The sequence below is a fragment of the Panthera pardus genome, unplaced genomic scaffold (genome assembly GCF_024362965.1).
Source record: "Panthera pardus isolate Hobbes unplaced genomic scaffold, ASM2436296v1 HiC_scaffold_18, whole genome shotgun sequence".
Lineage (NCBI taxonomy): Eukaryota > Metazoa > Chordata > Mammalia > Carnivora > Felidae > Panthera > Panthera pardus.
Genome location: NW_026526743.1, coordinates 15,994,635 through 16,018,993, shown reverse-complemented (window position 1 = coordinate 16,018,993; position 24,359 = coordinate 15,994,635). Strand labels below are relative to the sequence as shown.

General features: G+C 46.0%; 1 protein-coding gene across 5 annotated transcripts in view; it reads left to right on the top strand.

The window, feature by feature from the left end:
* Nucleotides 1–24,359, top strand: part of SIPA1L3 (signal induced proliferation associated 1 like 3) — a 237,412-nt gene that overhangs the window by 11,400 nt on the left and 201,653 nt on the right. Inside the window, exon 1 of one of the 5 annotated variants that reach the window (XM_019432062.2) lies at nt 2,418–2,723. The exons of 3 other annotated variants lie outside the window; for them this stretch is intronic. The gene's annotated coding sequence lies outside the window, so the exon portion shown is untranslated. Of the gene's footprint in view, nt 1–2,417; nt 2,724–2,779; nt 3,043–24,359 lie in introns of those variants that run through there. One more of the 5 variants, XM_019432060.2, reaches the window with a different exon arrangement.

Here is a 24,359-nt window from a genome sequence, read left to right as displayed (position 1 = left end):
AAATTACAGATTGCCAGGCCCCACCAAGAGTTTCTGATTCAGTAGGTCTGGCTTGAGAATCTGCATTTTTAACAAGTAGTCAGGTGTTACTGGGTGCTCCTCGGCCTGAGAGGACATCTGGAGTACCACTGATCTATTGCAGTAGGAAACCCAGATGAAATTGGCCTGAAGTCAGATTTATGATCTCATGCAACAAAGAAGCCCATGGTTGGCGCCACCTTAATTGATTGACTAAGCACTTCCACAGTGCCTGTAAGCAAGCCCTCTGTTGTGTCACTGTGCCATCCTTGGTTTGTCTCCTGTGTCCTCAGACTCTCCTCGTGGCCACAAGATGACTGCCACAGCTCCAGCTGTCATACCCCGACAAGGCTGCATCTAGTAGTAGAAAGAGGGCATCTATTTATCACTCAATGTTTATCTCTAACAAGTGAGGAAACTTTTCCTAGATACTCTGCCTCTCAGATTCTCCTCATATCTCATTGGCCAGCATTCTGGCACGTGACCACACCTGGGCAAATCACAAGTAAGAGCCGATCATGATGTAGTCTCAGGGCTGAGGCTGGAACTGTCCTTACCTGAAGCACATGACTGCTGGGAAGACAGTGGCTACAGGAATAAAATTGGAGTACTGTTTTTTTGTTTTTATGTGTTTTTTTTTGTTTTTTGTTTTTTGTTTTTTGTTTTTTTTGAGTACTGTTTAGGAAAGGACTTGGAGAAAGGGATGGAATTGGTAGGCAAACACCTGGGTCTGCTGCAGAAGTTAGTAAAACAAAGTGGAAGCATTGCACTCATACATTTTCATGTCATTGTACTGACCCGCTTTGTTTTGTAGTTACCTGAATCAGGACATCACTTTTGTTCTCTACTAATGTCCACCTTCGAGAAGATGTACGCAGAGTCCCTGTACTGTAGGAGCTGTCGGTCTTATCGGGAAACCCAATATTTTGTTTGAAAATAGAGGCAAACCCAAGCTGAGTGATGAGGCAGCAGTCTGAGGGGCAGTGTGCATGTGTTTGAGAGCATTTTCTCTGCTCAGAAACACTTGGCTCTCCCTCCTCTCTCTGCTCTTGACCAGTTGCTGTTCAAAGTGCTCCTCGCAGAGGCTCAGTTTCCCCTCCTGAGGACTGGCTCGAAAGGTGGTTGTATGGATGAAAGGAGAGGATGCAGGTCAGGTGCTTACCCCCGTTGCCGGCACGTGGTTGCTTACAAATATGATCTCTGCTATTAACACATGAGATTTATTAATTGAATAATTAAATTACTATTTAATGATCCCGCCCCCTCCTTCTAACAGCCTGTGAAAGTGACCATTCATTTTGCAGACTGAAGTTTCCTGTGGATGCCGATTAGTCCCACATATGGACAGACACAGTGTAAAGTTACTGCCCTGCCAGACTACAGAGGGACTGAGGAATGGAGCGTGGGCTTGAGCTGAGGTGGGGCTGGTAGTGATACTGACCTCCTAGGTAGTTGGGTGGATGCCGTGCATTAAAGTATGTAAAGCACTTAGAACACTGCAGTCCTGGCCCCCAGTGAGCACTTAATACACACCGTATAGGTGGTCCTTGGACAGGTCAGGGGTTAGGGGCACTGACCCCCCGCACAGTTGAAAATCTGAGTATAACTTTTGACACCCCCAAAACTTAACTACTAATAGCCTACCATTGACCTCAAGCATTACTGAGAACATACACGTATTTTGTGTGTTGTATGTATTTTATATGGTATTCTTACAGTGAAGTAAGATGGAGAAAAGAAATGTTATTGAAAAAGTCATGAGGAAGAGAAAATACATTTATAGTACTGTACCATAAAAACTACATAAATGGAGCTGCACAGTTCAAACCCATGTTCAAGGGTCAGTGGTATTTTTTTGTGGGTGAAAAGGGCAGCAAGAATCTTTATTTTTCTTCCCTTCAGCTGCCCATAGTTACCCCCTATTTTAAGGTATAAGCGGAATCTGATTGAATCTGAGGGCAGAATGTCATGACTATAGCTGATAGTTGTTGAGCATTTTTTGTGGGTTAGGCTAAGTGTTCCCCCATACAGACCTCACCAACTCTCACACACATCCCATTTTACAGATGTGGCAACTGGGACCCAGTTGGGGCGGGGGGGCAGTCTCTCATCTTGAAAGGGGATCTGGGTGTAGTGGTTAAGAACTGGAAACCCAGAGTCGCTGTGCTGGGATTACCTCTCTGCCCCACCACTTTCTTGCTAGGTGATCTCCACGCTGTGACTTCTCTATTTCTGAACTTTCTCACTTGTGAAGTAGCAATGATAATAGTACATCCTAGGAGGGTAGCTGTGTGGGCTAGGGGAAATAACTCCTAGGAAGTGCTTAGAAGGGTGCCTTGTGCAGAGTGAGTACCCAGGCTCTGGTGGTTGTTAATATCAGGCAAAGCCATTCCGGGCTGTGCTTCCAAAGCTGGCCGGAGGGGCCCAGAGGCGGTGCTTAATCATTAAGCTACATTGCCTCTGCCTCTGCCTGAGTGAGCAGACCGGGAGTCCGCACCGGGAACGGAGCCCACCTTTGGATTGTGAGGTTGTGAATGAAGCGGGCAGGTGCCAGCCCAGGGCAGGGGAGGCTGTGGGCACGGATGCAGCCCGGCTCAGTCAGTGAACAGGTGGCCCGTTCCTGGATCAGCAGTAACAGGCGAGCCGTCTTTGTTACCTTGGAGCTTTCTCTTAAGCCCATTCAGGCTCCTCAGACCACGTGTCTGGTGAGTAAGGAGTCCTTTTTTTTTCCCTCCCCCAAAGGGACTGCTGGCGAAACAGTCCTCTTTGGGAGCACGCCTGTTTGCGCTGAGCTCCTCGTGGGGGAACTCCAGTGGCTGGCGTGTTCCCGCGGCTATTGAATAAGTCGCTGTTAGGAGCTGGCACGGCAGGTTCCCGTTTCCGCATTCCAGACACCCACAGTAGGCCGAGCGGGGGAGGCACCGGCCGGGGGCAGCCTGCAGAGCTCGGGCAGGTGGCCTTGCCGGGTCCCGGCCAGTCACCTGCCAGCTCTGTGATCAGGGCTGCGCTCAGGACGTCTCTTGGGTGAGTGATGTTTGCTAAGTTTGGTAGTAACTTGTAGAGGAGAGAAAGGTAATGATGTGTTTCTTCTTTTCGGGAATTAGACTGGTGGCTTTTTTGTTTTCTTTTCCTCCCTTCCTCTGGCGTGAAGTGTTTACCTGTCTGCTCCTAACTGTGAAGAACGGTGGGCGGAGTATCGAGGGAGTGAGAAGAAAATGGAGGATATTTTCTCTCCGGAGAAGGAACCAATTGGTGGATGTTGAGCTCCTGTGGGATGCAAACTTCTGTGTCAGGGGCTGTGGGACATCCCGGCCTGGTACAGGGGAGCTGTGTGATCTCAGGCAGGTTCCTTTCCCTCTCTGGGCCTCAGTTTCCCCATCTGATGAAGGGGGAAGTAGGAGCAGTACCCATTCATCTTTCCAGTGAATCGTTATGTAAAGTGCTCACAGCCTGGGCAGGGAGTCGTCCTCAGTGTCAGCTAGCCCTGTGCCCCTGCCCCCCAAATTCCCTGGCCTTATCTTTGACTTCTTAACTGCTGCTGGCCGCACTCCAGCTGCTCAGGCCTCCTTCTGTTCCTCCCTGAGGGCCTTTGCCCTGGCTGTTCCCTTGGCCTGGAACACTTCCCCCAGTATCCCCAAGACTCCCCACCCCCTTCCAGGTCTCTGCTCAGATGTCACCCTCTCCGTGGGGCCTCTGTCCCTATTAAATAGCACTTTCTCCACCACTCTTAGTCCTTCACTGTGCTTTATTTTTCTTCATGGCATTTATTACTACTTGACATACTTGTTTATTATCTGCCCCTCCCCCCCCACCTGTAGGCTCCATAAAAGGGCAGGGACTTCGGTCTCTATTCTTGTAGAGCAGTTCCTGGCATGTGGTAGGTGTGGGATAAATTATTTTATGAATAAATTTATGATATCAGGTGCAACATTGTCCGAGGATGGATGACTGTCCCCATTTGGGGTTTGAGTTAGAATGCCCCCAGACCTGCAGCTGTGGGGGAGGTGGCATTCCCACACCCTCGCTTTGATTCTCATCAAGCCTGTCTGAGGCATCAGGGCCTCTGGCTTCCTGTCCCTCATCCCCTGCAGTCTGGAGAATCCGGGGCCTGCCAGTGGCTCATCCGGGCAGCCTGGATTCATGTGGCTGGGATCAGACAGCCTTGGCCCTGGTGAGAGTTGAGGCTGCGTGCAGGTTAAATCGGGTGGGGAAAGCTTTGTCCAAGACACTGCCCGCACGTGCACACACCTGCGTGTATCTGGAGAGCCCACTTAATCGCCAGGTCCTGCCCAGTGTTCCTGCAGTAAGGTCAGGGAATGCCTTGGAAATCAGAATTAACTGGCCAGGCATGGTTTATTGGTCTTCCCTGCTTTAACAGGCAGTAATTCTTGTTCGGGGGCTGAACGCATTGTGATTAAATGGCGAACTCGGAGAGTGTGTCGTGGCTGATCCCACCTCGTCAGTGCTCTGGCTCCTGGTGTCGGCAGTTGGTTCTGTAAAAGTGTCCTGGGCGGGGCTTCCCCAGGCTCTGCGGAGCGAGGTCAGTGGCCCTCTCAGATTTCTCCGGACGGCATGAGACACCGAGGCACCGAGGTGCTGATGGACTGCCGGCTGCATCCTGCACTGCCACACCTTTGGGCCTGAATGTGCCAGGTGTCCAAGGAACTGCTCCTCCAGCAGTTAACTGTGCCCTTTGAGCCCCAGGGGCAGTGGTGCAGTTTCAGTGCCCTTCCTGAAAGACTGTGGCTCTTCATGCTCAAGTCCCAGCACTGCCCGCACTCTGGGCACAGTGCTTGCCTTCTCCGGGCCTCTGTTTCCTGATCTGGAAAATGGGAATAATTAATAATTCCCACATTAGATGAGAAGTTCAGGTGAGATCAGGTGACCTAGTCAAGCACTGTATCTGGTGCATAGAGAGCACTCGCTACTTGGGGGTGATGATCATGAATTAACTCCAAGCTCCTCTTCAATTTTTTTCTGTCCCTAGTTTGTGGACTCCTCTCTGCCCCACCCCCATGTCAGCATCCTCCCACAGTCCTTCACCCATAGTAACAATCAAGTACTTATGTGCGTATCTTTCTACCTTTCCTCCCATGGTTATATAATCCTGTGGAGAGAAATAGTATCCTACAAGGGATAATATTACCCTCATTTTCTTGCATTTTGCTTTTTTAAAAATATTTTATTTTTGAGAGGGGGGAGAGGGAGAGAGGGAGGGAGAGAATGCGAGGGAGGGCAGACACACACACACACACACACACACACACACACACACACACACACACAATCCAAAGCAGGCTCCAGGGTCTTAGCTGTCAGCACAGAGCCCAGTGTGGGGCAGGATCCCACGAACTGTAAGATCATGACCTGAGCCAAAGTTGGATGCTTAACCAACTGAGCCACCCAGGTGCCCTGCATTTTGTTTTTCTAACATGGCAAAACCATATAGATATGCCTCCAGATTCTCAGATAGCACTCAGATTTGTTCTTTTTGATAGCAAAAGATGTGTGTAACACATGGTGGTGTGGGTGTACCATAATTAATTTGGCTAGACCATCACTGATGTGCATTCCCTTTGTTTCTGTTTTTTTTTCAAATTATTATTTTTATTGATAGCCTTCTTTAATTAGTTTGCAGGTGTCCAACCTGCTTAGCCACCTTGTTAACTTAAGCTCTAAGCCTTTGAAAATGAATATGAAGTAGTATTAGTATAATGATACCTCTTGCCCAGATAGAAGATGTGTTTTCTGAGGGTTCTCACCAGGTCCAGCACAGTGTTGAACTTTCTACTTTAAATGCTTTTTAATTATAAAAGTAAGTAATAGATTCATCACCCTTAATATGGGTTAGTTGTGTTTAATGAGTACTTGTTAACAAAATAACAGAAGGTTCATATTTTTTTTCCATTTTAAGGATCTTTGTTATCAATATGCAAGAGATTTTGTTGGGATCTTTGATCGATGGGCACATATCCTTTTTAGGTGGCACTTTAATTATGGGATATATTTGGCTTTGTGAAACTTGTACAGTGGTGTGCCCAGATAGAGGTTTATTCTAGTTTTCTATTGCTACATAACAAGGCACCCTAAAACTTAAATGCCTTAAAATGACAGACTCTGCTTTACTGAGGCTCATGCGGACGGCTCTTCTCCTGGGCTTAACCGGAGTTTCTTACGCTGCAGCAGACAAAGGGTAGATGGAGCTGGAGCACTCAAGATATCTCGGCCACATTGTGCCTTGGAGATGGCTGGGCCCCTCTCTCTGTAGTCTGAGGATCTCTTCTTCCGTGTGGCCTCACCAGCCAGTAGCTGGACTTACAACATGGCAGCTCAGGGCTTCTGATGAGCCTTCGTAAGGCATAGTCCAGAACTGGCCCAGCTCACTTTCAGCCTCATTCTGTTGGCTCAAGTGAGTCACAGGTCAGCCCAGATTCAGTGTGGGAGGGACAGTGGAAGACTTGAGTTCCGAGAGATGTGCCCACTGGGGGTCATCTTCAGAGACTACGACAGCCTTCGTTTTCTCACGTAAGGAGAGGTGCAGAGGTTAGCAGGGAAAGGTGGTGCTGCAGCTTACCATCTCTCCAGTGTCCCAGGCTCTTCTTTATCTGCACTGCTGCTGCCCTTAGCCTCGTAGCGAGAAGAAGGCTGTTCCACCTCCAGCCCCACATCCTTGTCACAGGCAGGAAGAAGCAAAACTCTTAAGGAAGGGAGACAGTACCTCTATTGTAGGACACCAAAGCCTTCCCTGAAATCTTTAGCTGACTTCTGCTTGTGTCACTTTGGCTAGAGAACTCCATGACGTGACCACCCCTAGCTACGGGGGAGTCATGGAAATGCAGTTTTTAAATTTGGACTTAACCACCACCCTAAATGAAGGGTCAGTATTGAAGAAGGGAGAATGGACATGAGAGTAGGCATCCAGAAGGGGTCTGTTCAGACAGCTAGAGAAGTGGTGAGGTGGCATCTTGTATTCGTTTATCATCTGTTCAGTAAGTACTTGGGATGAGCAGTGCACCAGGCTTCTTTCAGAGGCTGCAAGTATGAGGGAAGGAAGCACAGCTGGGGGTTAAACTGACCAGGATCATTTGTAGGCCTTCACTAGATCATTGCTCAGCTCATGGCTGTCCTCCATGTGCATGTTAGAAGTTAGACTAGTGAGAATCATAATAACCAGTCTCATTAAGGGCCTCCCTTGTGTAGAGGAGCTGTGAACCAACCCATTCAGTCTTCACAGTGGCCCCATGAAGTAGGCACTGTGATCACCCTTCCTTTTCTGATACAGAAACAGAGGCACAGAGAAGTTAAATAACCTACCTGCCTACTTACCGCAGCCAGGAAGTAGTGCAGTCGACGTGTGATCTCTGGTGGTCTGGCTCCGGAGTCCGTGAACCACTGCGCTATATTGTGTGAGTTCGTTATAGGAAACATTTCTTGTTGAAATGAATATTTAAGTGATGGCAGAACAAAACATGAAGCAGAAACCACCTACTACTTCATCCCCTCCGCTCCTACCTCCTGCCTCATTGGTCCCATATGTCAGTAACTTGGTGTACATGCTCTCTCACCTCTTTCTAAATATATTCCATTTTTTTAAAGATGGCCTTTGGACACGCAAAATCAGATTAATCGGAATCCTTGGTGCATGAAACACTGGTGTTTTTGGCTCATGCAAAATTGTCTGTTATAATTAACAGTAGGCTATTAGGACATTTTAATGTCCAAGGAATTTAATGCCCAGGAATTAGGACATTTTAATAACACATGAACCTGTGTGGTACTTCCCATTCCATACCCTGCCTCCTGTCCCAGAGGTGACCACCATCTTGAGTTTTTTATTTATCATTCTTTGTCTTAAAAAGAACTATTTTTGAACTTTATGCAAATGATACTGTACTGTATATAGTTTGGTGGGACTTGCATTTTTCCCATAGTGTTGTGAATCTAAGAGTGATCCAGACTATTTTTGTATAGCTGTAGTTCATTCTGGTTTTTTTTGCTGCTATATAATATTCCATTGGCTGAATGTACCAGATTTTTATGTTAGTCATTTGCATGCCAATGAACATTTCATTAGTTTCTAGATTTTTTGCGATTCATGGGCTACTGTGAATGTTGTTACACATGTTTCCTAGCATGTATTGACATGAATTTCTTTTGGGTGTTATTAGGCACGAGATTGGCGGGTCGTAGGATGTGAGCATCTTTGACTTCGCCAAATACTGTCAGACTGGTCTCTGAACGTTGCCACCAAGGGCTTGGTTTGGTAAAACTTTTTTATTTTTTGCCAGATATGAAATGAAATCTCATTGTAGTTTTGATTATACTCCTCTGAAGACTGATAAGGCAGAATATCTTTTATCTTTCTTCTGGATAAAACTTGCTCATCACTTTGCGGCATTTTAGTATTGATTTGTAGGTGTTCTTTTTTTTTTTTTTTTTTCCCCCAGAGAGAGAGCTTGCATGAGCAGGGGAGGGACAGAGGGAGGGAGAGAGAGAGAGAGAATGAGAGAGAGAATCTTAAGCAGGTTCCATGCCCAGTGCAGAGCCCAACACAGGGGGGCTCGATCTCACAACCCTGAGATCATGAACTGAGCAGAAATCATGAGTTGAACGCTGAACTGACTAAGCCACCCTGGTGCCCCTGTAGGTGTTCCTTATATACGCTCGACCCTTAAACAGTGTGGGAGTTAAGGGCACATACCTACCCACATAGCTGAAAATCTGTATATAACTTTTGACTCCCTAGAAGCTTAACTACTAATTGTACTGTTGACCAGAAGCCTTACTGATAGTGTCAACAATTAACATGTATTTTGTATGTTATACATATTATGTACTCTATCCTTAAAGTAAACTGGAGAAAAGAAAATGTTATTGAGAAAATCATAAGGAAGAGAAAATACATTTATAATACTGTATGAACTATGTAAATGGACCTGCATAGTTCAGACCTGTATTGTTTAAGAGTCAGCTGTGCTCTGGTTACTAATCCTGAGGCTGCAGCCTATTTAACCTAATTGAAAATGTGGTTCTCATGTCATTATTTCCTTGGTTGTTCCCACCCGTTTACCCTCTCCCCAGCTCCATGATAGCTCTTTGTGTATCTGCAAGCTCACAGTGATTCTTCTTTGGAATAGTTCTCAATTTATGGACGTTTTTATACATTTGTATAGATATAGGACTTGTTCCACTCACTCTGGATGGTCTTTTGATCCCAAGTGTGTCAGGATTAGGTTCAATTGCATATAATAGAAAACCGTATATAAAACAGAATACAATGGCCTAAGCAAGATAGAAGTTTCTTTCTCTATTACATAAAGGAGCCCAGTGATATAAGCAGGCCAGGGCTACATTCTTATTGTGGACGCAGGCTCCTTCTTCCTCTTGGATCTATCATCCTTGTCCTGCCACCTCATGATTCAATATGGCTGCTCAAGCTCCAGCCATTGCATCCCAGCCAGCAGGAAGGAAGGAATGAAGATGGGCACCCCTGTCTTTTTAAAAAGACTTAATGGAGGGGCGCCTGGATGTCAGTTAAGTGTCTGACTCTTGATTTCGGCTCAGGTTATCATCTCACAGTTTGTGAGTTCAAGCCCCGCATAAGGCTCTGCACTGACAGTGCAGAGCCTGCTTAGGATTCTGTCTCCCTCTCTTTCTGCCCCTCCCCCCACTTGCTCTCTCTGTCTCTCTCTCAAAAATAAATAAACTTAAAAAAAAAAAAGACCTAATGGAAGTTGCACACGATAATTCTACTTATATAGACTCTTGCTCAGAACTTAGGGTACAATACATAGTTGCAAGGAGTCTGGGAAATGTAGTCTTTATTTCACATGCCCCTGTCCTTAGCTAAACATCAGAATCTGGGGGCACCTGGCGTGGCTCAGCCAGTGGAACATGGCACTCTTGATCTCAGGGTTGTGAGTTCAAGCCCCACGTTGGATGTAGACATTACTTAAAAATAAAATCTTTAAAGATCAGATTCTGCTAAGTTAAAAGGGGAGACTAAACATTGGATTAGGCAGCCAGAGGCTTTACTAGTTCTGAAGTGTTCCTTAAAAATGGCTCTTTTTTTTTTTTTTTTAGTTTTTTAACGTTTATTTTTGAGAGAGCACAAGTGGGGGAGGGGCAGAGAGAGCGGGAGACAGAATCTGAAGCAGGCTCCAGGCTCCAAACTGTCAGCACAGACCCGGACGCAGGGCTTCAACCCACGAACTGCAAGATCATGACCTGAGTTGAAATTGGTGCTTAACCAACTGATCCACCCAGGTGCCCCTCCCTAAAAATGGCTCTTAAAGGAGCTGCCAGGCACTAGGATGGTACCTGAAGGTCATGTCGCTTTGGTTCTTTGATTTATTACACAAATATTAATCGAGCACCTGGTTTGTACAGATGCTGTTTTGGGAGCTGGGACGACTGTAGTGAACAAAACAAATGAAATTTCCACCCTCATGGAGCTTACGTTATAAAAGGGAAGACAGATAGTAAAGAAAGACATATATAGTAAGTCCAAAAGAGATAATCGGTGTGAAAAAAAATGAAGGTGGGTACATGGAATGAGAATAAGTAGCATGTGATGCTATTTAATTAAATCTCCCCCCAATTTTTTTTAATGTTTATTTATTTTTGAGAGACAGGGCAAGCGGGAGAGGGGCAGAGAGAGGGAGTCACAGAATCTGAAGCAGGCTCCAGGCTCTGAGCTGTCAGCACAGAGCTCGATGTGGGGCTCGAACCTATGAAGCATGAGATCATGACCTGAGCTGAAATCAGGAGTTGGATACTCAACTGAGCCACCCAGGTGCCCCTTTTCAAAACATGTTTTAAGGTTATTTAAGTAATCTCTACACATGCTCCTCCTACTGAGCCAGCCAAGTGCCCCTATTAAATTTTGAAGACTTCTGGTGCTGTTTGAGAGAGTGGGGTTAGGGAAGGCTTCTTTCAGAAGATGACATTGGAACAGAGGTGAAGAGAGGGAGTCGCAGAGCCATGTGGGTATCTGGGGGAAGAGCATTTGGGTGAAATAAGGGCCAGTGAGAGGTTCTGAGGTGAGAAGGTGCCTGGCATGCTTGAGGAACTTCAGAGTGCCTGCAGGGCTGGAGAGTGGTGAGTGAGGGAGAGATGGGGCGGTGGCCGGGGGGTGGGGGGCGGGAATGAGAGGGGTGATGGGGGCCGATTGTGTGGGGCCTTGGGGCCACAGTAAGGACTTTGGCTTTACCCAGACTGACACGGAGCTGCAGGAGGAAGATGTCATCTGATCATTAGCCCTTGGCGGTGAAAGTAATCACGAGCTGCTTTCTCAGCCACCCTCTCGGTTTAATCACCTCTAGACACTGTTTGAGAAAAGTCAATAATAGCTTCAGCTCTTCTTAGCTCATGACCACTCTGGGTTTATTTGTATAGGCTGCTGCCCACCCCCACGGGATTATTTTATAGTTAAATAGTTCAGTTTTTATCTATGAAAGATAAGATTTTTAAGGACACAGTGACAATATCATGGTCATGATTAAGGTAACTAACAATAATTGCTTGACATCATCTAGCATCCAGTACATTTCAGATCCTCTCATAAAAGTCTTAGAATTGATTTGTTCCAATCAAGGTCCACTGTGGGATTTGGTTCACATGCTTGTTAAGTGTCACTTAATCTGTGGGTCCCCCCGCCATCCCCATTTTTCCCCCCTTTTTTCTTGGATAGTTTATTTGTTGAGAAAAGCCACGTAATTTGCCCTGTAGATCTCCCACAGCCTGTGTCTGGGGTTGTATTTCTGTGGTGGTGGCTAACAAGTTCTTCTGTCCCTGTGCTTCCTGCAAATGGGTGGTTGGGTTTGGAGACTGGATCAGATTCAGGTGTGAGATGTGCACACACACGCATATTGGTGTGTGTTCTGGGTAGGGATGGCAGGGCATTCTCCTGGCTGTTGTGTGTTCTATCCTCAGCAGATGGGTAAAGCCTGTGTTCTCTTTCAGTGACGTCCTGTAGTTAATGGCTGTAAATAACCATTTCTGACAGCTGTGATTTTACTTAGGGTTTGCAGAAATTGTGACACTTGTAATTCTGTCCTCCTCTTCGCTTATTAGCTGGAGTATTCCTTTAGAGAGCAACCTTTCTCATCTATTATTTAGTTACCCTGAGGGTACTGACTCTTTTGAACTTTTGTTTACATTAGAAATGAGTATTGAACGACTGGGCTGGTGGCTTCTGATCTGCGGATTTTTCCTTCGGTGATCCAAATCCTCTTTGTTTTTGCATCCATTCATTCGATGTGTACGGGCCTCTACTGGCACACCTCATCTTGGATTTGGGAATAAACAGATGAACCGCCACAGTCATCTTACTGTTCAGGCGCAGCTGCTTCGGGCCTTACCTTTGACCAGGTGGGGCCCTGTGTTCGTATGTGTCACCCACCGTAACCAGGGAGAGATGACTCTAGGCCGTTGTTGACATTTCCATTTTTTGTTCTCTTTCCCTGGCCATGAATTTTTCAAACCTACAGCCTCTAGAGAGTTCTTGTTCCATGCCAGGGGATTAAGCCTTTATGCTTGGGGCAAGAGGTTTTTGAGCATTTGGATTTCTTCTGATCTGAAACTCTCTTCCTAGACAAAAGAACAAAAACTGGCTCTGCTCCACGGAGAGGCTCTCCTTCTAGTAGCCTGGCCAGGGGCGCGCTCTGACCCCAGGCACTGTTGTCTGGGTCATAAATTCTTTAGAGCACTAGCACGCATGAAATCATTTGGATGCCTTGGGATCAGTTACGCATTATATTGCACACTACCTAAGGGCTTTCTTTTCTTCTGGAGATTACAACACATTTACTCCCGGGGGGGGGGGGGGGGGGGGGGGGGGGGAAGGGCAGAGATTTGATGTAGAATGATGTAGAATTCATTAATTCATTCAGTCACTGACTTGTGCCTTTGGCAAATATTCATTGAGCATCACATGTGTTCCCAGTGCTCGGGTCAGAACCTGAGAAGGCCTGTCCTCCTGGGGTTTTGGTTCACATTGAAGGACACAGAAGAGAAAGTAGTAAACAAATTAATAAGGTGTTTCAAGTGGGGTCGAATCATGCTGTGAAGTGATGAAGCAGACTGATGAGAGAGCCACCTGGAAGGCGGAGAGGGCTGTGGGAGGCTGGGGGAGAGCTTTGTCGGGTAGTGATAGCAGCTGAGACCGTAATGGTACGAAGGTGCCAGCCTCTCGAAAGATCTGCGGGAAGAGGTCCTGGCAGAAGGAACAGCAAATGCATAAGTGCTGAGGCAGGAAGGAGTTTGGTGGGTGGAGGAACAACAGAACAGTGGTGTGGCTGGAGCCTTGTAGAGAAGGAGGTGGAAGGGTGGGCAGGGGTGGGAGCCGGGGAGAGGGCTTGGTGTTTATTCTGAGTGTCCTTGCTGTCATTGCCTCTGAAGGAGTGGCAATGGAACAAGGAGGGAGGCAGCCTTCCCTGGAGGGAGGAGAGGTGCCTGGCCTGCAGAGTGGCATTGGTGCTTGACAGAAGTGCATGGCCTGACAAGTTGCTAAGGGATTGGTCAGAGCATGGGGAGGGGAGTAGATTTTCCAGGGTTTCAGGCTTTGGGCTGCAGGTTTGGATGGATGGCAGTAATGACGGTCCCCGGCCCCCTTTAACTTGGGCTGGGGTGTCCTACTCACACACGTCTCCTGTAACCCTCTTTACGGTAGACTCTTACTCCCCATTTCGCAGATGAAGAAACTGAGGCCCAGAGAAGCGAAGCCCTTGATCCTTGTCCCTCAGCTACTTGGGTCTGGTTTGGAACCTCGGTGGCCTGACCCACAGTCTGACCTTACTCCCCTTTCTCTCACTCCAGCCACAGCTGTTAATTCATGATGTTGACACAGCCTGTGCCCAGGAGGAGCTAATGTCCTACATTTATGAAACCAGGAAGGGATCAAGTCCACATCGGTGGCCCTTCCACCATCCCCACTAACCTAGATCCTGTCGTGCCTTTTATTACATTATTTATTACAGGGCAGAAAACAGGGACTTTCTGGGTGCCGACACATACGTAACTTGACACTTGGGCCAGATAAGGTGTATATAGGCCCGGGACTTGGAGCTCCTGAGCCTGCTTAACTGATTGGGCTGAAAGCCTCCTTGCCCATCAAACTCTTCTTACCTCCTCCTCCAGCGATCCACATGTAAAGGGAGCTCACCCCCCACGGGGTGTGTGTCCTGTGTGATACCTCAGCCAGCCACATGGCTTTCCTTGGCATCTTCTGGGAGACAGGTGTGAGCCCACCCTCCATCTGCATGTGGAGCAGGTGAAAGGAGGTGCTGACTTTGGTCCTGCTTGTTCTCCCCTTGCATGCTCCTCTTGGAGATGCTGATCATCTCCTACTCCTTCTTGCATTTAGGTCGCTTGGCAGAAATTTCATATTGATCTTTTTTTTTTTTTTTTATTGATTTAAAACTTACATCAGCCAAATGCCGATTGTAAACATTTCAAGCAGTGGAGCAGTATGTAAAGCAAAGCATGGCATTTCCTTGTTCCTCTCATGTCCCTGGCACCTGGCCCTCCCCCAAGTGTCTCTCGCCTGCCCAGAGTGACATTAAATGCGCTCTTCTTGCTGTGCGTGCAGTAGATCGTGTTCAAGAGCCTGGGCTCTGGGGCCACGGTTCTTCGGTTCAAACCCCAGCTTTGTCATGTACTGATTTGGGCCTTTACTTAATCATTCTGTGCCACAGTTTCCTCATGTGTGAAATGGTGGTGATGGTCCTAACGTCTTGGCTTGTAACGATTCATCGTGCTAATATAGGTAAAAAAGTTAAGAGTGGCACCTGGCATGTGATAAGCACTCACGTTAGCTCTTTTTATTACACATACGTATGCCTATAGTTGTTTGTTGTACAAACATACTCTCTAGGTATGTTGTTCTACAGACGGCACTTTCCTTTAACAGTCTGCCTTGGAAAGCCTACTGTGGCAGTGGGTCAAGGTCAGCCACGCTCTTTTTGATGACTTCATAGTGTTCCATCCTGTCAGTGCCGTGTTACTGGACATACTGCTCACTTCCACCTTCCATATTGTAACTCTGAACATCTCACACACAAAAACCTTTGTTTTCTCCTTAGATTTTTATTAGACAAAGTTCTGGAGTTGCAATTACTGATACAAAGTGTATAAATATGTTTAAAGACTTGCGATATTTGTTGCTGACTTGTCTGTTTATTAACCATAGGTATTTCCTTGTTTGTTGCCTGTTTTTCTAGGGGGTAGTTTTTATTTCTTATTGATTTGTAAGGTATCTTTATATTACTGAAGGTAGGAATCATTTGTTACAGGTTGCAGATTTACATCCCCAGTGAGTTGTTTACCTTTTAATTTTATAATGTTACTAAATATCACACTCAGGTTTTTTTTGTTAATGTTGTTGTTTGCTTTTATGCTTTGGCCTTTAATTTAAGATGAGATAAATACTGTATTTTCTTCCTACTTTATAGTTTCTTTCTTTTTCTTTTTTCTTTTTTTTTAAGATTTTAAGTAATCTCTACACTCAACATGGGGCTTAAATTCAAAACCCTAAGATCAAAAATCACATGTATAGGGGCGCTTAGGTGGCTCAGTTGCTTAGGCATCCAAATCTTGATTTCGGTTCAGGTCATGATCTCAGGGTCATGAGATCAAGCCCCATGTCTGGCTCTGTGGTTGAGCGTGGAGCTTGCTTAGGATTCTCTCTCTCTCTCTCTCTCTCTCTCTCTCTCTCTCTCTCTCTCTCTCTTTCTCTTTCTCTCTCTCTGTCTCCCCCCCCCCCCACTTCTCCCCCACTGCACTCTCTCTCTCTCAAAAAAAAAGAAGAAGAAGACAAAGAATCACGTGTATAGCTTCATTGTTCACATCCAACATCTGGAATTTTTTTTTTTTTTTTTCTGGTGTTAGGTGGGATAAAGATCTTAAACCTACGCCCTGCCAATAGTTAATCAGTTATCTCTTGCAGTATTGATTGAATCATCTGTCCTTTCCCACTGACTTGAAAAGCTTAGTACAAGCCTGGTCCTGGTCTGAGTGTTTTTATTGTTCACCTTCAGCCCCTGCCATAACTCAGTGAAGCAGGTTGGTAATACCCACTTCACAGCGATGAAACTGAAGCACAGAGAGGTGACCTTGCTTACTGTCTAGCAACTTGGATGAGGCAGAGTCTGGTTTGGAATAGAGTGGATTTAGTCAATAACTGGCTGCCTTATTGCTAATGTATTTTCAGCGGCTTTTCCTGCAGTTCCTTGGCAAACTTTCCTTTTGTCCATGAGTGATTGTCGTCTTGATGGCCCCTCTGCTGCAGCTGACTGTGTTAGGCCTGCCCCCTGCCTCACTGCCCAGCCGGGGCTTCCACGATGATGATAAATGCCAGTGGAGGTCACAGGCAGGTGTGGGTGCCTCAGATGTTTTATCCTGCAGGACCGCCCTTGATGGGGGCCCAGTTAGGCAGGGCCCAGAATTTTTCTGAGTTCCTAAGAAGTCCACGGTGGCCAGTGTGTGGCCATGTCAGTGAAGGACTCATCTGTCCCCCATGGCTGGGCCCAACCAGGGAAAAAGCCGACGTCAAGGGTGACAACTTGAGTACATGCAGCAGTGGACAACATTCTGGGACCTTGATTGAGATGAAAAAAAAAAAGAAAGAAAAGAAAAAGACAGAGGTCTACCAGTGGGGCTGTGGGGAGCTCAGCAAAAAGATCTGGAGCTCTGTTGCTGGATCAGTAGAACTGGTTGCCCACCTGTGTGTCGTGAGGCCTGACATCAGACTGCTAAGCTTTGCAGCTTTGCCTTTTCTTGGCTGGGTGTCCTTGGGCAAGTAACTTAACCACTCTGTGATTAAGATGAACCTCAGCTTCCTCTTCTGGAGTAATAATGGCTCCTACCCTAGGTTCTTGTGAGGAATAAATGATCCCTGCAAAGTGCTTGGAACTGTGGTTGGCACATAGTAACCACTCAAACAAAGGTTAGTCATTGTTTCTTTCCTTGTCCCCTTTTCTGTGTTCCTGAGGGCGGGGATAAAGGTTCCAGGAGATGTACAAAAGTGTGTGCAGGCAGATATCATCACTTAGGTATTTCCTGAACACCTACGAGATGGCACACAAATGCTAGGGCCACAGCGGAGCCCAGGATAGACACAGTCCCCACACTTCTGGCCCTGACGTTCTCGAGTGGAACTGGACTCTAAACAAACATAAATAATGTGATGTTAGGTAGGGAGATGTGCTGTGAAGAAAACCGACCAGGGGGAAGGCTGGAGAGTGGCACAAGCTACTATTTTAGCAGAGGTGATCAGGGCAGACCTCTGAAGAGATGACTTTAATCAAGACCTGGATATGAGGAGCCAGCCATGGAAACATCTGGGAAAGAACATTCCAGACAGCATAGTAAACACAAAGGCCCTGAGGCAGGAGCTTACAGAGTGCATTCTAAGAAGTACAAGGAGGCCCTGTGGCCAGAGGGCTATGAGGGAAGGGAAGGTGAGAATGGCAGAAGATGAGCTTAGAGAGGGAGCCAGGTAGGAAGTTCTTGGCCTGGGTTCTTTGGGTTGAAAATACAGGAGCCCATGTCCGATCCATCCAAGCCTAGAATTCTGAGATGCATCCTGGAGCTTGGGACAGGCATTGTCTGCTGGTGTTGTGATCAGCAGACCTGGGGCCCAGCCAGTCTCCCCTCTCCATTTCCCACCTCTGCCTCTACATTCTATTTGGTTCCTTCCCTTTCTAGGCTTCTCCAGGCATCAGGGTGTCCCCAGGCTCCTTCCTTAATGGGGTGTCCAGGTCCCAGCCACAGTTGAAGACTTGACTGGCTGTTTCCATCCTGGAACAGGGGTCTGATCCAGCTTTGGTCTGTTGGCTATCTCTCCTCCAGTGAGCTCTGGCAAGGCAATAAGCATGACACACACACTTCTCATAAAATGAAGACTTTCTTTGCCCACCTGGCCTGGGGCATCATTCCTGTTCTTACATATGAAGCATTATCACCTTGTGGTGAAGAACCGGGGCCAGAAGGCCTGGATTCAAAGTTCAGCTGCTTGCTAGCTGTGTGACCTTGGGTTTATCACTTCACCTCTCTGGGTGTCAGTTTCCTCACCTGTAAAATGTGGATGGTAAATGTTTCTACCTCAAGGGGCCATTCAGAGCATTAAATAAGTTTACGTAAAGAATTTAGTTTGGGGCACCCGGTTGGCTGTTGATTGAGCGTCTGACTCTTGATTTCGGCTTGGATCATTTCACAGCTTTCTGGGTTCAAGCCCCGCATGGGGCTCTGTGCTGACAGTGTGGAACCTGCTGGGGATTCTCTCTCTCTCTCTCTCTCTCTCTCTCTCTCTCTATCTCTCCCTCCCTCCCTCCCTCCCCCCCTCCCCCACTCTCTTTTTCAAAATAAATAAACTTCAAAAAAAATTAAAAAAGAAAGTAGTTTGAGCCATAATAAGCACTCAAGAAATATTATTTATCATCGTCCTTATTTTTCCTCCATGAGTTGGATAGTGCTCTGTAGTTCAAGCTAGGACTTGGGAACAGAGTCTGGAATTGATCCCAGCTCCACCCCAACTAGCTCTGTGATCTCGGCCAAGTGAGTAGCTTCTCTCTGCCTCGTAGGGAGAATCACAAGCTGACAGGACTTGTTCACTGCATGGATGTGTGTTGTCTAAGGTTTGGGGTTCTCGTGAAAATGCCAGCGATCCCAGGTGTCTGGGCGCAGTGCAGCCCTGGCTGCAGGTCTCACCCCATGAGTGTGAACTGATGGCAGGGGTGATGTTTGGACCTGCCTCACCTCCTTCACAATGGCTCGTGCAGGGCCCTTCTCTATGTGGCATGGCAGCACAATGCTCCCTGTAAGCACGTCCTTCACCTCTTAGGCTGAGCTCCGTAAGAGCAAACCCAGGTCTGACCCACCCAGCCCCAGGCCCCCAGCAGGCTGTGCTGAGTGGGAGCACAGAAACACCTTCATCAGGTTTCTTGTCTTGTCAAAGACATCTGAAAAACAGCTCAAGAAGTGTCGTGTTTGTGTCTGATCATACCTGTTCCCTGGACAGTGGCACTCTGAAACCTGGCTGGGAATTGGCATCACCTAGGGACTCTTCCCAACAGTTGGGATTCTCTGGCTTTATTCCTGGAGCATCTGTTGGGGCAGGTGTAGTGGATATCATCTGCTGGTTTGGCCCAACAACCATTCATGATTGTTTTGTGGTTTTCCTTTTGAGGATTTGCTCCCCCACCATCCAGTTCATTCATTCACTGAGCCCAGCTGTATGTATGATACTACTTTCTCTGGTGGGGGAGGGGGATGGGGGTGGCAATGAATCAAAAGCCCTGCCCTTGAAAATGAAATGGGGGTAACTAACTATCTTAGAAGTTATAAATTATAAGTTATGCAATAGATAACTGTACATTAGCTGGCAGGATTATAGCACCAGCACTTTCTAATTTCAGTAATTACACTGTAATTGAGAGAATATCATTGTTCTTAGTAGACACCCACTGATTTCTGTAGGGGTTAAAAACAAGAACAAATTCAGGGAAAAAGGGAGGCAAACCACTATTAGCTGAACAATCATAAAAATGGCTAAGATATTTATCTTTTTTCAGTTTGGGGGTATTGTCATAAAGGCAGCCCTAACGAAATGCTCTGTTGTACGGAATAGGTTTCTGCTCAACAAATCAGTACTTACATTCACAATTTGAGTTTAAAGATTCTGGGGCACCTGGGTGGCTCAGTTGGTTACGCATCTGACTTCGGCTCAGGTCATGATCTCACAGCTCATGAGTTCGAGACCCGCGTTGGGCTCTGTGCTGACAGCTCAGAGCCTGGAGTCTTCTTCCGATTCTTTGTCTCCTTCTCTCTCTGTCCCTGCCCTTCTCATGCTCGCTCTCTCTCTCTCTCTCTCTCTCACAAAAATAAGTAAACATTAAAAAGTAAATAAAGATTCTGAAAACTTTAGTGTGTAGAATGTTTATAGATTGTTTTCATTTTTTTCTTTATATTTGTATTTTTCAATTTCTGGAGAGAACTTTTAGAAACAGGAGTATAAAAACAACTTAAAAAGCGCCTCCCCCACCTTCTTCCGCCTTGTGGAGCATTCTGGTCCATGTGGTTTGGATGTGGAACGGGAGCAGTCCTGGGCCATTCAGACTGTTCTCTTCCTCTCTGCCCCAGTGACTGGCTCAGGAAAGGGCTCATGAGTCACATCAGTCTGCTCAGAATTTATACATGTCTTTGGCGAGAGCTGCCAGGAAAGAGGTGCTTTCTTTCTACTGGGGTGCTGAGTTGTGGAGCATAAGCCTAATGTTGCTGGGAGCCATCCTTGCCCAAAGGGTCAGATGGAAAGAACACTGGAAGTGATTGGTTCTTGATAAATTCTTTGGGTAACTGGAAATTGGAATGACCCCTGAACTTTTCAGTAACGTGAAGCAGAAAATTGCTTTTTATTTTCTTCTTGAGCCAGTTTGAGTTGGGTCTCTGCCACTTGCAACCAAGAGTCCTTTAAGTGATTTGGTAATTCTTGTGGGCTCTAGAATCTGTACTTTAAAATTCTCCATAAATGGTTTGTATGAATCAGATGTTTGTGAACCACTTTGCTAGACTTTTCTCTGTGGTGGTCCTGAGACTTAAGGGAGCAACAGACTTGGCCTGGGGAACGTGTTAAAAATATAGAGGCTCTGTTCCACGCTGCTGGTGGTTCTGATCTGGGGCTTGGGAATATCTGAGTTCTGAGCAACGTCTTGGGTGACTAGACGTACCTCAGAGTTTGAGAACCACTCTTGATACAGTGCAGGGATCATGCTCAGCCTAGGGCCTTACCCACAGAGGGGACCCAGGGTCTTTCTCAAATGAATGAAAGTAGTATGAGTTAAATCTCTGGACAACAGTCCTTTCTTGCCTGTTACCCGGTCTTGCACACTATATCGTGCTTTAAGGGAAATTTGGTTAGATATGGGACCTTTATTAGCATAATGGTTTTTACCTGTGTGTAGTAGCCCCTCTGCTAACTTAGAAAAAGCTGGATATAGTGCATGCTGAAATGTTGCTTCAGATTCAGAACAAAGTCATCTCTTGAAGAAGGGTTTTGCTAATAGTGGAAACTATTTAAGAGGGTAATTACTGACTCAGTCCCGAGTAATTTATGGTGAATACTTCCCTCACGTGTGTGTGTGTGTGTGTGTGTGTGTGTGTGTGTGTGTGTGTGTACACACACGTGTGTGTGCCCATACTTACTTGGAGGTGAAGGAAGGGCCACAGCCCTTTTACTTGGGTGAAAGGGAATCTTTTGAGTTGACCCATTGGGCCAGAAAATCCCTTTTCAAATACTGTCTTGTAGCAGCTTTGCTTTTGAGGCCCCCGAGAGCTGAGAGGAAGAGGGTGTAGAGCTTGACTGACTGTCCTGTTTGGCTCTAACCCCAGGCACGTGTGACTTTGCCATTGTCTGGAGTCTTTCCCCCCCCCAGGATTTGTACCCCATGCTGAGTTCCTGTAGCTCAGCCACCAGGAATTAGGGCTGGGCTGGCCAGGATTATTCCAATTTGAACTGATCATCTTCAAATATTTTTGTGTTCCCTCAAAAGAATTTTGATAAACTATATCTCCTTGTGCATTATAAAGCTAACATCTAAAATAGTTGTATGGTAACTGTAAAATATTATTTGTGGGAGAAATAATGTAGTACATATTTTGTAAGGTGAGATAAGATGGAGATTGACTGTAATTGAAATATTTTATAATATGGTTAGATAAAGTAGGTTTTTCACTACCTTATTGTGTAAAGCACACAGAATCTGAAAGAAAAATCACATACATTTTCCCCTGGGAATTTTTTTCTAGGGGAATCAAAATTTTGATGGTCCTGCAAAACATTCCCTTTAAACGAACCAGGGCCACTAACCTATATATACTGCTTTGAGTATTCTGAATTTAGGGAATCCCAGCACGGGCCAGAATATCCTGTTTTTAAAGCCAAGATTCATATTTAACAGAAAGATGTGTAAGTCAGTGAAGGACAGGCAAGCCTGGGGGTTTAAGGAGCTTTCTTATTCATTAAAGACTACTTCCTCCAAACCAGTATTTTCATGTTTTGTGTTGTTTGGTGTCCTAGAGGCTTACACACCCCCTGAGCAGTGCTCCTTAGGATGAGGTGGGCAGGTGTAGTGTAGGGGGATGGACAACCGAGAAGGCAGGCTGGTTTGCAGTCAGATCAGTTTTGGGAAGGAGAACTTGGGGCCATTGAGGATCTGAACATTGCTTCCCTTAAAAAACATTTGTGCCCTTGGATCCATTAAAAGTCTGCATTAAACCCCTGGGGATAAACACATTCAAGCTTGAACAATGTCACCCCAGAGAATCTGGCTGTTTCTAATCTTATGGGAGGAAGTCCAAAGGTAGATGGCTTATAGATGGTTGATTGGTTCACTACCATCACCATCATCGCAGACCCAGTTTATCTCATTTCCTTGGTTCTGGAGACTTCTTCCTGTGTGCAACCCTAGCCTGATCCCCTGCACTCTGGCAGTGTTGGGCATCCTCGGCAGACAAGACAGTGTCTAAAGGAGTAAGAAGCTGGGCAGCTGTCTCCAGAAACCCTGGAAACACACTCCTTTTATCCTATTGGCCCAGTGGAGATAGGCCAGCCTATCTCCTAGACATAAGTAACAAACTAATATGTTAAGATGTAAAATGCTCAAAAAAAAAAAAAAAATCACTCCTTGAATACTAAACAGTTAATATGCTGGCTAAAAAACAGCTTTCACAGCCTTCACCCCGCCATTCCCCTCTGGTCAACAGCATCTCAAACTTGCATCTCTGTTGACCTCAGCCAACCTTTTCATGTCCACACATGGTTCTGACCTTCTACTGATTGTATTTAAAATGTAGTCTTGAGACTTCCTACTCATCATTTGTTAAAAATGTTACCTTGAGAGCATACAATTTTCCCATATAAAAATTAGATGAAAACACGTAATTATGTACATTCCACGAAGTTTGAATATTAAGAACCAAAAAGATATTTTACTGGGGAAAAAATGTCAACCTGGAAGACATTCTTTGCAGCACCCGTCATAAGCCCTCAATAAATATTGCTGTTGAGTGAATTAAGTGGTGAGTGAAATAGGAGGAAGTACAGGACAGTGGTTGAAGTGACAACTTTTTTTTTAAATTTTTTTTTTTTAACGTTTATTTATTTTTGAGACAGAGACAGAGCATGAACGGGGGAGGGGCAGAGAGAGAGGGAGACACAGAATCGGAAGCAGGCTCCAGGCTCTGAGCCATCAGCCCAGAGCCCAACGCGGGGCTTGAACTCACGGACCGTGAGATCGTGACCTGAGCTGAAGTCGGATGCTTAGCCGACTGAGCCACCCAGGCGCCCCAGAAGTGACAACTTTTAAGAGCCCTGGAATCAGACCTAAATTCTAATCCTGCCTCTGCTACCTTTCCACTGTGTGTCCTTGATCATATCATTTAATTTATCTGAGCCTCAGTTAATTTCCTAGTAAAAAGAGGATTAACTCAAAGGGTATTGAATTGGTAAGGATGGCTTAGGTTCTGCTGCTGTAACAAATAACCCTCATATCTCAGTGGCTTAAAAGACTTCTCATTGAGTCTCATTAATACCACATATTCTTCATGGTTTGGTGGTAGTCTCTGCTCTACATCGTCTTCATTTGGGGACCCAGGTACCACCATCTGGAACAGGTTTACTTATGCAATAAGGGAAATACAGGGGTTTGTACATCAGCTCTCAAATCATCGCACATGGAACTGACCACCATTGCTTCTCTTCATATTTCATTGGCTAAGGCAAATCTTATAGCCACTTCCAACTTGAGGATGGCAAGGAAATGCAGTTCTGCTCTGTGCCTGAAAAGTGAATGAGAAATAATTGTTAGAGTACTATCATCTAGGGGTGCCTGGGTGGCTCGGTCGGTTAAGCACCTTCTTCTTGGTTTTGGCTCAGGTCGTGATCTCACGGTTCATGAGTTCGAGCCCCATATCAGGCTCCGTGCTGACAGCATGGAACCTGCCTGGGATTCTCTCTGTCTCTCTTTCTGTTCCTCCTCTGCTCTCTCTGTCTCTCAAAATAAATAAACTCTTAAAAAAAATTAAAAAAAAATTAAAGAATACTGTCATCTACTACAATTGCCCTGAAGTTTAAATAAGGTAAATTGTATGAAGCTGTTATCATTAAGCCACAATAAAAGCAGGAAATGTAAGTGCTAGTTTGTTATGGTTGATTATGGCAGGAGAATAAATGATTACTACTTATAGCTTGCAGATTGCAGTGGGGCGGGTGGATGAGCTTGGTGACTAAGGTGCTGGCCTAGGTTCCAATATCAGATCCCCTACTTGCCCTGTTAATAAGAGTAGTT